Source organism: Microtus ochrogaster (assembly GCF_000317375.1).
Source record: "Microtus ochrogaster isolate Prairie Vole_2 chromosome 14 unlocalized genomic scaffold, MicOch1.0 chr14_random_1, whole genome shotgun sequence".
Taxonomy (NCBI): domain Eukaryota; kingdom Metazoa; phylum Chordata; class Mammalia; order Rodentia; family Cricetidae; genus Microtus; species Microtus ochrogaster.
The window spans coordinates 19,258,939-19,268,918 of record NW_004949096.1 but is presented as its reverse complement, the minus strand read 5'-3'; the positions used below and the strand labels follow the sequence as shown (position 1 = coordinate 19,268,918).

Sequence of the window (9,980 nt, the reverse complement as noted above, 5' to 3'; positions counted from 1 at the left end):
CCTAAAAGCCAACCCTATTTTCCTTATTTACCCACTGTATGCCAAGGTTGGAATAAGATACCAAGGAGCCCACCTCAGGTTCTCTGTACGTTATTCCTGTGAAAAGTAGGAAGCTTTCTAGTCCTAATGCTATGCACATGTAGAGTTGCTAGGATAATGTCCCTACTCTAGGTGCCACCCATCCCTAAAGAATCTCATCTCACAGTTTGGAGATGAGCAGAAGCACCCTCACCACTCCTGCTCCCCCAAAAGAACAAGAAGAAGAAAAATGATTTTTTAAAAGATTTATTTATTTATTATGTATACAACATTCCTTCCATGTATGCTTGTATGCCAGAAGAGGGCACCAGATCTCATTATAGATGGTTGTGAGCCACTGTGTGGTTGCTGGGAATTGAACTCAGGACCTCTGGAAGAGCAGTCAGTGCTCTTAAACTCTGAGCCATCTCTCCAGCCCAAAATATTTATTATGTATATAACATTCTGCCTCCATGTATGCCCACATGCCAGAAGAAGGCGCCAGACCTCTTTACAGATGGTTGTGAGCCACCATGTGGTTGCTAGGAATTGAACTCAGGACGTTTGGAAGAGCAGGCAATGCTCTTCACCGCTGAGCCATCTCTCCAGCCCCTAAGAAAAATGAAAAAAGTAAGAAAGTTGTGTTTGGTTGGCAAGAGATCTGGATCTAAACCATAATGTATAATTTCCCCGGTCTGGGCAGTGGGTAGGTTTACCAGAAACAAAACTCTGGAGTAGTTCAAGGACAACTCAACCCCTTCTTCCCCAACATTCTTTAAAAAGAAAACAAGATTCCATAACAAGAATGAAGAATCTTAGAATCTTAGGGCTAAGAGGAAGGTTGAGAATTCCTTGTCCAGTTCTCCAGATAAAAAGCCTGAACCCTTTACTGGCAGAAGATGAGTCAGATTCTAACAAACTGGGGCTAGGGAGACAGTGGAGTCAGTAAAGGCCTTGCTTTTCTGTGAGGCATGGTGGGCATGGTGGCAGATATGGTAGACTAGCCTGTTCTAGTGAGTTTGAGGCTAGCCAGGGTTACATAATGAGACCCTGTCTAAAACAAAAAAAAAAATTCCAAAAATGATGGCAAACACTTGAAGTGCCAGCACTGGAGAGATGTTGACAGGCGATCCTCCAGAGATGTTGGCAGGCCTTACTGGCCGGCCAGCCAGCCAGCCTCGTTGGAGAGTTGCAGGACAGCAAGAGCCTCTTTCGGTGTATGTGAGAGCGTGCTGTCGGAATGGCTCATGAAGGGTGACACCCATGGTTGCCTTGTGGCCTCCATTTACACACATAACACATACCCACCACAGAATTCTGATTAACCAGATTAGTGGCCTGTGCCTGTAATCCCAGCCTTCTGGAGGCTGAGATGGGGCATTCTGAGTTTGAGGCCAGGCTGGGCTAGTAAGACTTGTCTTCAAAAATGGACAAAACAGGCTGGAGAGATGGCCACACTTGTGTTGTAGGTAGATGAAACACTATAAAATAAAAGTAAATATATTTTTTGAAATCACCGAAATGGGTTGGAATAATATTAGCAGTTAAATATGCTTACCGCTCTTGCAGAGAGTCTAGGTTCAGTTCCCAACACCCACATGGCAGCTCACAACCACATGTAACTCCAGTTCCAAGGAACCTAACTCTGGATGCTTTGGGCACTGAAAGCATACAGTGTACATATAGACATGTATTTTAAAATACATATATTGTGCCGAGCGGAGCCTTTAATCCCAGCACTCGGGAGGCAGAGGCAGGTGGATCTTTGAGTTCGAGGCCAGCCTGCCCAACAGAGTTAGTTCCAGGACAGGCTCCAAAGCTACACAGAGAAACCCTGTCTTGAAAAACAAAATAAACAAAAACTAAACAAACCATATATTTTGAAAAAAAATCAACAAACCTTAAGTATATTTTTGCAAATTACATCCAAAGTGAGGTCACTGCCTTTCAGTATTATAAAAACAAATGGTGGAACCTAAGATAAAAGGGTCTGAGGCCTACAGGATGCTCTAAGGAAGAGAATTCTTTTTTTTTTTTTTTTTTTTTTTTTTTTTTTTTTTTTTTTTTTTTTTTTTTGCTTTTTTTTTGCTTTTTTGATACAGGGTTTCTCTGTGGCTTTGGAGCCTGTCCTGGAACTAACTCTTGCAGACCAGGCTGGTCTCGAACTCACACAGATCCGCCTGCCTCTGCCTCCCGAGTGCTGGGATTAAAGGCGTGCGCCACCATTGCCCGGCCAGGAAGAGAATTCTTATATGACTTATTTTGAGTGTGTACATGACATTCCGTACATGTTTGTGGCAGTCAGAGGACAACCTATGGGAATCAGTTCTGTGACCTGAGAACTCAGGCCATCCGTCCTGACAGAAAGCAGCTTTACCCATTGAGCCATGTCTCAGACTCTGGTGGGAAGGTCTGTGTGACGTGAACTGACATTTATCTACACCTAGACTAAAGAAAACTGAGAGGCAGTGGTGATGAGCACCTTAGAAGCGTTTGAAGAACTAAGGGCAAAGGGTACTAAGAGGAAATGTGGTTGAAGATCTGAGGGCCCTCACTGCCACTAAACAGTGGGGGAGAACAATTGAGGCCCTTTTCTGGTTTTCCAAGGTCTATAGCTTTTCCTCACACAGAAAGATGACTGTTTCCCATCATTCCCGCGCTCACCTGTTTGTCTTCTAGATCATTTTCCTGCTCCACATTGGGAAGAGTTTTATTTCCAGTTTAAATGAGTGTTAAAACATACTCAGTCTAAAATTCTGAGTTTAAGCCCAAGGTTAAGTTAGTTACTAAGCTACCTCATTTTGTTGAACATAGAGCACCAAGAACCCAGATAGCCTGTTCTTCCCTATGGGTTAACCGCTTGTTGACAGCCAATGAGGCTTCTATCTTTCCCTCTGCCTCCTTCCTCTTCTATGAGGCTGATGTTTCTGTGGTCAAAGTTTCCTGGGATAGTCCACATTTTGGAGGCTGGAAAAATGGGCTAAAGACATTATTTAAAAGGTTACTTTCCCCCTTCATTTAACCAGCACCTATTAACTGTGACAGAGCATAAGCTAGGAAAGGCTTTGCGATCTTTGAGACAGCCACTTGAGATGCGTATTAGTGTCCCCTTTATCTCCAGAGGATTGTTCAGGAGCTCTTCAACTGAAGGCAAAAGAAATTCAATCATTGAAGCTGTTTCTCTTAGGCTGGAAATAAGGATCTACATCCCAAGGTCGGGATACTTCAACCAGAAGGCAGTTTGTGATTATACACAGAAGAGCACCTGCTCTGACCCTAATGGACTTTTTAGAAATGCCTAACGGCTACTCAGCAGCCACAGTACTTGACATGAGTTTCCTGTGTCTGGTTCCAAGAATACAGTGTTCGCTTTGATCCCTGCTATGTAGTGTGCTGTGCTACACTTGTATAGATCTGTTGGGGACCCTGGGATGAAGTCACAAATAACTCTAATAAGTACACAAATAAGTACCTTTTAATGACAATCCTGGGCTGCTACAGGTAATTTTGGGTGAACACTGAAGACCTGATATGGACAAGACAGTATATAGGCTCATGCAAGCCCTTAAGAGGTCCTGTCACCCCCTTTCCTCCACTATCTATCAGATTCATCTCCCTCCACTTCTTTTTTTTTGTTGTTGTTGTTTTTCGAGACAGGGTTTCTCTGTGGCTTTGGAGCCTGTCCTGGAACTAGCTCTGTAGACCAGGCTGGTCTCAAACTCACAGAGATCCGCCTGCCTCTGCCTCCCGAGTGCTGGGATTAAAGGCATGCGCCACCATCGCCCGGCCTCCCTCCACTTCTTATTCATTTGCTCCAGCAGCTACACTGGCCTCCCTGTTTCTCAAACCTGCCAGGTATGCTTCAAGCACAGGGCTTTTGTATTGCTGTTCCCTCTGCCTGACTCTTTTACATATATGTAAAAGATAATCATAACTAACTCCTTCACCTTTCAAGGCAGCTCTACTATCTCCACAAAACCTGAACTGACTCTCCTTTAAAACTGCTGTCCTATGCAGGCGGTGGTGGTCTGTGTCTTCAATCCCAGCACCCAGGAAGCAGTGTCAGGCAGATCTCTGTGAATTCAAGGCCAGCTTGATCTATATAGCAAGCTCCAGGCTAGCTATGGCTGAATAGTCTTTTTTTTTTAATATATAGAGTTTATTTAATGACAAGAAAACTATGACATATTTTCAATTGAGAGAGCCTCTTTGTAGTCTTATCTGATTGCCTTCCCAACATGGCATCGATCTTCTGCCATAGTGACCAAGGAGGAAGCCATGATGCTACGTATGGTGAAATCTAGGCCAAACACTAACATTTCATGGAATTCCTTGAGAGCAAGTCACTTATGGTCAGGGGAGGGCAGTATAGTTATATGTGGCTGTGTCAGAACACCTGACCCGTGTGGCTCACCATTTGGGGGTTCATTGTGTCACGGTGGGGAAGGCACAGCAGCAAGGGGTTGACCCAGCTGGTTACTTCCCCTCCAGTCAGGATACAGAGAGAAACAAGTGCTCACGCTCAGGTCAGTCTCAAGTTTTTCATTGAGTCTGGGATACCAGTCTGTGGTAGAGACATATTTCTGGGTGGCTCTTCCCATCTCAACCCATCTGGAAAAATCCCTTGTAGACTTGCTAGAGGCTTGTCTTCTGGGAGATTCTAGGTCCTGTTAAGAGGACAGTGTTAACCATCAAAGGGGCAAAGGGATGCACCTTCTGTGGTTGGAGGTTGGGTGGACAGGCATGGAAGAAGGCCAAGGGGTTAGGAGTGGAGCAGAGATGTCCCTGTCCCTGTTACATTCATGTCATTCAAAACCCCAGGCTGAATAGTCTTTAAGGGGAGCTGGGAGATGCCTCAGTCAGTAAAGTGCTTACTGTGTAAGCAGGAGGACCCTGAGTTCAATCATTAGTACCAACAGCCACGTAAAAAACTGGGTATGGTAATATATGCTTGCAATCCCGGTGCAGCGCTGGAGACCTGAAGACAGGAGGAAACCTGGGGCTAGCTAGCCAGCTAGTCTAGCCAAATTGGTGGGTTCCAGGCTTAGTAAGAGACCCTGTATTTAAAAATAAGGGGGAGGGGTGGAAAGCAATTGAAGAAGATACTTGGTGTCTACTTCTGGTCTCTACAAGTTCGTACATACACATGTGTATATAAAATTACAGTCTAAGAACATACTGCATAATTTATTTGTGTTGATTATCTACATCCCACTATAACAAGAGCTCCTTGAGTGAAGGGAATTTGTGTGTGTGTCTATTTTTGTTTACTGACTATTCCAAATGCCTCGAACAGTCCTTCTCCATACTAGGTGTTCAGTAACCACTGGTCAAATGGATGAGTGAATGGATTAGGACATCTCAGATGCACACCTTTGACATAAAAATGTGTTGAGGATAAAAAGATTTTGCCTTCTTGTTGTAAAACTCTTCAGAACCCATACTACAAACATCCTTTATTGAGCAAATTTGAGATAACCATCAACCTCTCCTTTAAATGTATTCTTCAGATTTCATCTGATAATATTTAAATAAACTATATATGTTTATGTCTAGTGGCATTTCATTTGTATTTTAATAAATAAAGCTTGCCTGAAGATCAGAAAAGTAAAACAGCCACACTGGCCAGCCTTACAGACCAGGCAGCAATGACACACACCTTTAATCCCAGCAGCCGCACTAGTTTACCATAGAAGCCCTGCAGTAGTCCAGGTACACGTGCTTAATCCCAGAACTGGAGAGGATTATAAAACGGGAGGAGACAGCTCTCTGTCTCAGTCTCATCCTGAGGTTTCCTGGAGGCAGGATCACCATTTTCGGACTGAGGTTGAGGTAAGAGCGGGTGGTTGGCTTTTCTGCTCTTCAGGTTGAAGCCCAGGATCTGCCTCTGAGTTTTTGTTTATGTATGTAAACCAATGGCCAGTGTCTGGAGAAGACTGTTTCTGCATATTCCTTGCCGTCCATTTTCCAAAGGTTCCTGTGTGCTGTTTTCCTCTCCTTCCTTACCACCTACCTTTCCATTCTCTTCCCCTGTAGTCTCATTCACTTTAAAGAAAGCAGTTCCCAAATCAATACCACTTAAGACTTGATCTTGCTTGCAGCTTCCATTTAGTGTTTCCTAAGCCTACTCACAGGATTCCATTTGCTCGTACCTGAGAGTAAACAAGCATAGAACTCAACTCCCCTTCCGCCCCTTGAGGCAAGCCTCTCCTGACTTCCCTCCCTGTCTCTGGGCTCTAATCCTAGCACTGTCTTTGACTCATTTTTCTAAATAGGATCCACCTAATAAATAGGATCTACTTGTACCTAATCTTATTGGTTGCCAGAATATTTTTGAATCTATTCTTATCCTTTTCACTGGTGTTATATTAGACTCCAACCCTCCCTCAGAAGCTGACTAACTTTCCTGACTAACACTCCCCAGAAACTTTGAATAGTTCCCTTTCACCTACTTATTAACACACTCCTCAGCCTGGTTTCCAAGTCCTCTGTGAATTCTTCCTAATCTTCTTAGTTAATTTTGTGCTCCATTACTTCCCAACATAGATTTTTCTTTTTCATAAATCTTTTCTTAAAATCAAATCCCTGGGCTGAGAGATGCTCTGGCCACTATGCTCTGCATAGCAGAAGCTTGTCTCAACCCCAGGCTGGGAACCACCATACTCACATCTTTCTTCTCCAACGATTTTTTTTTTTTTTTGACACAGCGTTTCTCTGTGTAGTTCTGGTTGTCCTGGAACTTTCTTTGTAGACCAGGCTGCTCTTGAACTCAGAGATCTGCCTGCCTCACATTAAATGTGTAAAGAAAACATCATTATTATATTATAACTTAATATTCATAGAACATTGGAGATTGATTCAAAAAAGAATTTCAGCAGGGTATGGTGTTGCACACGTCTGTAAATTCCAGTCCTTGGAAGGTGGAGGCAGGGTGATGTCACACATTTAAGGCAGCCTGGTCTATAGCGCCAGTTCCAGACGACCCTGGACTACACAATGGGACCCTGGAGTCTCAAAAAATAAAATTGTCAAGATGGTTCAGTGGGTAGAGGGATTTGCTGTCAAGTCTAGAGAACTGAATTTGAGCTCCAGAAACTATCAGTGGAAGGAGAGGACCAACTCCTAGCAAGTTGTCCTCTGACTTCCACACACCACTACCCCTCCAAAAGAATAAAATCGAATTTTGACGATCATATTTCATAAAACGAAAGCCTATCGTTTTCATAAAAATAAGTGTTTGCAGAAAGTATTGAAGTTCAAAAAGGCCATTTCTCACATTAAATTTGTAAGGAAAACATAATTATTGCATTTTCTATAGGGGAAACTGAAGCCCAGATTGAGACCAGTGATTTGTTCAAAAGAAATCCAAGACTATAATTTAGCATCCTGCCTCTTTCGAGGTTCTTTCCACTACAGCCCAGTTGCCTCTCAACACAGAACTTCACGATCAATATTTGCGAGTGCAAGTTCTCAAAACAAAAAAATAAGGCAGAGATGTTGACAGTAGTTTAAACATCCGTAGTTAGGGAAAGGCAGCATGATGATGGCTGGGAATGCATAGATTTCCACACACCTTGCGCTCTTCGTTCTGAAGTCGTTGGTAGCCATTGGCTGCTCTCCTGACGCGTACCTCAAGGAAACGCAGCTGCGCGCTGCCCCTTTAAGGCCGCAGGCGGCGCGTACCCACAGTCCTTTCAAACGGACCAATAAAAGGACGAGAGGCAGTCTTCCGAGGACCAATAAACAACGAGGACACTGCGGGGTGTGCGGCGGCCCAAGCGGTTTTAAACGGCTTAGAGCAGGCCCCTCGGTTGCGGCCCGGCGGAGGTGAGTGGGCCGGGGGCCGCACCTACCAGCCTGGACCCCGGGGACCCGGCGGCGCGCGCTGGGCATCCAGGGCCGCGGGCGGGGCCCTGGGCGGACGCGCGCCGCCGCGGTCTCGCGAACCCGGCAGGTCAGGCGGCGAAGCGGGGCGGAGGCCGGGGAGTCCGCGGCCGGCAGGGCGGGGGGGCGTGGGCGCCCGCTGGGGTTGGAGACCGGGCTGGGGTTCAGGTGAGCAGAGCGCGCGGCGGGGCTCTACTGGCGGCTTCCGAGGTTGGCGGGCGGCGCCGGGCCGCGCCTGAGGCTGGGGCGTCCGAGGCTGGGGCGGGGGCCCTGCGAACAGGCCCGCGGTGGAGAGCGCCTCGCGGAATTGTCAAATGAATGAACCGGGCCCGGGAGGGCTGCGGCGGGTGTGGAGGGCCTGGTCGCCTCCGAGCCGCGCCGGACCCTAGTGCCCCGGCCTGTCTGCATCCGCGTCCCCTACCTGCGATGAGTTTTTAACGATTCTGATCATTCGCCACCCCGCCCTTGGTTTTCTCCCTCAAAGTCCGCAGAGTTGAGGTGTTTTGCAGCTGTGAGGTTTTCGGGGACCAGTACAATAGCCAGCAGTATGGGTTAGCCAGGCCGCGCCACTTCAGGCCAGGTGAATGAGATACCCACTTTTTACGTCCTAGCAAATCGTTGTTGTTGAGAGGGCTGCCCGAAGTCGTGGTAATTGCCAGGCAAGATTGAATGCATCCCATTTTGTTTTTAGCGTAGGAAATGAGAGAGATGTTGCCAGAGTGGCTGCTGTGTTAGAGAACATATTCGTGTTGGTGAATCTTAACAATGAGTTTGTGATTCAGCATCAATGGAGGTTTTACAGAACTTGTCCCAAATTTATGCACGACTCTAATTCTCCTAGGAACCAAGGCATTAAATCTTGGCCCAGATAGGATGCTTGTCTTACATTATACATAATTATAGAACTGAAAACTCATTTTTAGAAAGGTGAAATTCCTTTTTTCTCCATTTTCATCACCCTGAAAAGTCCTTCTGTGACCTAAAGACTAAATATAAATCAAGGAAACAGTCATTTGAGACTTTTCTAAAGGAACTGGACAAACTGTAAGGTTTGCTATAAAGAAAATCAAAATCAGTTTAGTTGACAACATAAGTCAAGGTAGTAAACCTGTAAAGAAAAAAATGTACCCAACGATTTTGTTTATTTTTTTAATTTTTTTTACTTATTATTATATTTCTTTACACGGGTCTGGAGAGACGGCTCAGTACTTAGTGGCAGTGATTGCTCTTCCAGGAGGACCTGGGTCTAGTCTCAGCACCCACGTGATAGCTCAGTCATCTATACCTCCAGTTCCAGGGAGTCGGATGCCCTCTCCTGGTGTCTATGGGCACTGCATACATGTGGTAACAGACGAAACACCTATACACATAAAATGTTTTTAAAGATCTTTAACATTTATTTTGTGTCGGGGATGGGAAGGTGTACATGCCAGATGTCAGACAACTTGCTGGAACTAATTCTTTCTCTCCATCTTGTAGGTTCCAATCAAACAATAGTTGTCCAGCTTGGCCAAACACCCTTTACACTGCCTCTCTGGTCTCCAAATTTTGCACAAGTTTTACACACTGTTCACTTAGGAGGTATTAAGCAAAGGTATCCCATAGCAATGTACCATATACTTTCCTCCCTGTTACTTTTAAAGTTTGAATCATCAACTTTAAATTATGAAGAGTGATGTGTGGTAATTCAGTTTTAGTGATAAATAGATGAATACCTTAATTTTATGACCACTTGGGTTTGGAGAAAGCAATTAAAAATAATTAACTGGGCTGGAGAGATGGCTCAGCGATTAAGAGCACTGACTGCTCTTCCAGGGGACCTGGGTTCAATTGTCAGCAACCACATGGTAGCTCACAACTGTAACTCCAGGATCCAACACCTCACATAGACATGCTGGCAAAAGACCAATGCACACAAAATAAAAATAAATTACATGAAAAATTATTTAACAGTACCTTTGGATAGTATTAAAATCTTTTTTTTTTTTGGGCTGGAGAGATGGCTCAGAGGTTAAGAGCATTGCCTGCTCTTCCAAAGGTCCTGAGTTCAATTCCCAGCAACCACATGGTGGCTCACA

The 9,980-nt window shown here is 45.0% G+C and overlaps 1 protein-coding gene across 2 annotated transcripts in view; it reads left to right on the top strand.

The window, feature by feature from the left end:
* Positions 1–7,758: 7,758 nt before the first annotated feature.
* Positions 7,759–9,980, top strand: part of Ckap5 (cytoskeleton associated protein 5) — a 97,114-nt gene continuing 94,892 nt past the window's right edge. The window contains exon 1 of one of the 2 annotated variants that reach the window (XM_026787679.1): positions 7,759–7,845. The gene's annotated coding sequence lies outside the window, so the exon portion shown is untranslated. The remainder of the gene's footprint in view (positions 7,846–9,980) is intronic. The other variant, XM_005364158.2, reaches the window with a different exon arrangement.